Below are 4,978 nucleotides of genomic sequence, written 5' to 3' on the forward strand. Positions count from 1 at the left end.
CCAATCCCAATCAAGGTGTAATAGGCTGATTCAAATGTCTACTAGGGTAAATTGTAACTCAATTGGTCACCTAGCATCACTGGAGTTTCCTGTGTGTGTTACAATCTCATTGGCCACCTGTGCATGGCCAGGCCCAATCGCATGGCCTTTGCCCTTAAAAGCTAGTCTGTGAAACAGAGAAGGGTCGCCCCCGAATGTTTGGTTAGATTCTTGATGCTTGGCGTGAAATAAAGCTTTGCTTGACCTTCGCTTTGTATCAGTCTCACTCCTTTAATCATGGACCCATTATTGGAGCATAACAGTACATGTCATGGTAGGAAGAAGAGAACAGGAGCTACGTTGGTGGGACTCTCTTCCTCCCCAGGGTTCTGCTTGATAAAAGCATCAGACACTGTGTTAAGGATGTACATGAATTGAATTGTTTAAAGTTTCATAATAATGTTGTGAGAGGGGGAAAGCTATCATCTCCATTTTAGGCAAGGAAATCAAGGTCACTCAGAGGTTAAGTGACTCAATTGGCTGAGCCATGATTCTAACAGAACAGTCAGGAGCTGAGCCCAAGTGCCCACTATTTTGTTTCATTTTGTGTTTGGCCTCTGACACTGTTTACCTGTTCATTAACGGTCACCACCTTCTGTGTCTCTGACAGCTTCTCCTTCTCCAGAACTGAGTCTTGTCAGTCATATGCATTTTTCACCATCCCTGAAGGGGAGAACATGGGGTTTGAGGGGACGGGAGAGCTGGTTGTACGTTGGCTGATGGAGTGTGTTTGCTGGAGGTGGAGGGGAGGCAGGTCACATCTGGGCTGTAGGGAATCAGTGGAGTCTGCATCTGGGGTGTGAGGTGGGCTGTCCAGCATGCAGAAGTGGGGAGACCAGCAGTAGGTGGGCAGAGTTCACTTACTGCTTTGTTCACAGTCTGAAAGCACAGCCTGAGTGAGCCTGAGAGACACTGGGGTGAGCACTCATGACCTTGCAATTCTGCTGCCCCTGAGTCCTCTTCTTCCAACTGACTTCCTGGTGAGACCTGCTCTCCAATGTGAGAGGTGAGGGCAAGTCTAGCCTTACCCCTGCTCATGGCACTTCCTCCCACCCTGCCTACAGTTCCCTCTTGGGGTTTGACATGAACTCGACATTCATCTTGTGAAGAGAAAGCAGGATGTGCTTCACAATTTCATGGGAGCACATGGTCCCTCAGATTAAAAACAGCCTCATTCACCAGCCTCCCAGGAGGCTACTTTTGTCTGTGTTGCTACATTCCAGCCATTATGATGACACAGAATGAGGTAGTAGGTGTTACCGTAAAAGGAAGGAAACTTTCTCCTTTTCTGCTTTCCTTGCCCTGCTCATGGACCACAGACATGGTGTTAAGTGCCCTGGTCATACTAATAAGCAAATCTTCCAAGGTCATTGTCACCCATGTGTCTGGACAGCCCTGTGGTGCAGAGTGACGCTACAGCCCTGGACGGCTCACCTCACATGCGACATATACACATTGTTCCGTCGACACCACTGTTAGCTGGTTTTCTGTTGCACACAACTGAACTAATGCATGTGGAGAGGGGATGGCTTCCTGGAGGGGGTGGCTGTGGTGGTCTGATCTGGAGATGAGCAGAGACAGATACATAGGGGGCAGCACTGGGGGCTCCCTGGGACACTGTCTGTGTTGGAGGAAGGGAGAGCTGGGCCCCAGGGGCAGCACAGGGAGACTGGAGACTGTTCTCCTCTCACCTTTGTAGCCACGGGGCTGCCCTGGAAGCATGCATGGACTCATCAGCTGTTACATTTGGGAGCCTGTGTTTCTTCTCTTCCCTTCCTGTACTTTCTACAGAATTCCCCTGTTGACTGCAGCCAGGATGAGAATCCCTGCTGGTGACCCTTCTTCCTCCTCCTCCTGTCTGAGGGCAGTGGCTGTGGGGGCTGAGATCTGGAGAAGAAACCCCTCAGAGGGAAAAGGAACGCAGGATGATTTGTCATGAGGTTCCACCAGAAATCTGCACTTATCCAGGCTGGCTTCCACGGCCCACCTTGAGACTGTGGACCCCAAATGCCTCATATCTTGTGTCCTGGTGATTCCAGGTACTCACTGCATGACTTTACTCTATTCTGTGTGTCACCAGCAAGTCATTATGTCCTGCTTCTGTTCCCAAAGTGGGTATTTATTACACAAGGGCATGAATACCGGCAGATGGGAACACTGGAGCCATCGTGGTATCTGCCTACAGCAGGGGTGACTTTGGGAACCACTTGAATGGTGGCCTCTCACAGGCCTGTGGCTAGGAATGCAGAGACCAGACCAAAAGAAGAGTTCAAATCCGAGGATGTTGGTGATCACTCCCCAGGAATCCAGATCAGAGTTAGGACATCACACACTGTTGCAGGGGGCCAAGGCCTGAGGCTCCACCATTCAGGTGACCAGGTGCCAGACTCTGACTCAGGATGTGTGTGTGACACAGATGCTGGGACAGGGCTATATGCATTTGACACAGGTGGCGTGAGTGGCCGTCGTGTCATCCCGTTGCCAGGAGCAGCAGTGACAGCAGTCTTGGCCTCAGGGTGCAGTGGTGTGAGCAGTGGGACCTGTGCCCAGCACCATGGGCAGTGGTTCGTTTTTGGGCCTTGAACTGGGGTGCGATGGTGGATTCTATTCCTACCTGTGCAGCCTTGGGCCTGTGGCCTGTGGCTTTCCCTGAAATGAAATGAGGCCAAATATTCTCCCTAACTAACTATATATATGTACATAATACATTTATTCTCCCATAAATATATTTATTTATAATATATAAATATAACTTATATTTCATATTCCTTTAATCCTAAAATATATTTTATTTTATTATATATAACATTTATTTTATTACATGTAATTTACATTTTATTTATGTATTATATTTTTTATATATATATAATTCTCCTTGACTATGCACATACACATATATATTTCCATATAAGTATTTATAGTTTCAATTAAAACAACTTATACTCTGTTGTTGAAAATAAGGAGTGAGAAATCCATGAAAGAATACTTTCAGAGAGCAGGGATTCAGAATTGTTTACCAGTTTTATTGAGAAATAACTGACATAACATTTTATAAATTTAAGGTTACAACCTTTTGATTTGATATATTTATATGCTGCAAACTGGTTACCACTATAAGCATTAGCTAAGACCTGCATCCTGTCACAGTTGTTGGGGTGAGTGTGTGTGTGTGTTATTAGGACCATTTGAGACCTATTCTTTTAGAAAGCAGACGTTTTATTTATGTTGAGCTAATGACCACTTCCTCCACCTGCTGCCTGGCTGTGCCCCACAGAAAATATGTATCTCCCGACATGCCTTGCATTTTTCTTTGTACAAAAAAACCAATAAATGTGTAAGACCCCTCCCCACAGTGAGGGCTCTCATCAATGACTTCAGTGCTTCCCTATCTGGTAGAGTCACAGGATTGCTTGTGGCTTTGGTACCAAATACTCAGGACCCTCCTCAAACTCACCATCTTAGAATGTTGGGCGTGGGCCCAGGCATCACTGACATGATAAGCCCTACAGGAGAGGCTGATGCATGGCCATATGGGGATCCTGCTTCCTGTGCTCGCTACTCAGTGTGGGATCTGAAGACCAGCAGCAGCAGCACCAACCTTGTTATCAACCCAGCATCTCATGCTCTACCCCAGACTGTCTAGATCTTCATAGTCCAGGAAATTCCTGTGCATACTGAAGGCTGGGCCTCCTTGGTCTGTGTGCCTTCTAGACGCAGAACCAGACTGTGCAGTGCGCTCTGGGTGTGAGCTCTGATCAGCCTGCTTAGCCCTGAGGAGTCCAGGGTTTGGTCCTGCTCCTTTTTCTTCTATGGCCCTCGACCCCTGGTGACCTCATCTCTGCTGAAGGCTCTAATCATCATTCACATGTTATCACCTCCCAAATCTATTTCTCCAACTTTGATATGTCTCTAACCCTGCACTCTGTATCCATGTTTGCATTTCTTTCCTTTTTTTCTAAAGATGTTATTTCTTTGTTGGAGAGAGAGAGTGCACAAGTAGGGGAAGAGGCAGGCAGAGGGAGAAGGAGTCTTGCCGCTGACCAAGGAGCCTGATGTGGGACTCAATCCCAGGACTCTGGAATCATGACTTGAGCAAAAAGCAGGGGCTTAATTGACTGAGTCACCTAGGTGTCCCCCTTTTCTTTAAAAAAGAAAAGTTTATTTATTTGTTTATTTATTTAAGGAGAGAGCATGAGCAGGGAAAGGACAGAGGGAGAGGGAAAGAATCTCCAGCACACTCTACGCTGAGTGAGTAGTCTGTCACAAGGCTTGATATCAGGACCATGAGATCATGACCTGAGCTGAAACCAAGACTCACATGCTCTGTGTACTGAGCCACCCATGAGCCCCCTCACTTGCATTTTTGGCAAACATCTTAGATTTAATATTCCTAAATTGGATGCTTGTCTTGCTGTTTCCCCAAATGTCCTGCTTCCAGAACCTTCCCCATATCCATGGAAGGCACTGCACATTTCTACCTGCAGTCTGAAATACTGGATGCCCTCCCTGATTCCTCCTTCTCACCACCCACAATGAATCCATTAGTAAATCCTGTAAAGGATTTACTAAATTTACTTTAAATATCTCTAGCACCCAATCACTTCCTATTGTCTTTCCTCCTCATACCCATTTCCCACACCCCCCTCCTGGGACACTGCACTGGTTGCTTTCCTTCTTGTTCTTGTTCTTCTTGTTCTTGTTCTTCTTCTTTTTTAAAGAATTTATTTATTTATTTGAAAGAGAGAGCACAGAGCAAGAAAGCATGAGCAGGGGTGGGGAAGGGGCAGAGAGAGAAGGAGAAGCAGGCTCCCTTCTGAGCAGGGAGCCAGATCTAGGGCTAGATCCCAGGACCTCGAGATCATGACCTGAGCTGAAGGAAATGCTTAGCAAACTGAACCACCGAGGCTCCTGACACTGCACTGGTTTCCTACAGTTTCTC

Source organism: Mustela nigripes, chromosome 5, assembly GCF_022355385.1.
Source record: "Mustela nigripes isolate SB6536 chromosome 5, MUSNIG.SB6536, whole genome shotgun sequence".
Classification (NCBI taxonomy): Eukaryota; Metazoa; Chordata; class Mammalia; order Carnivora; family Mustelidae; genus Mustela; species Mustela nigripes.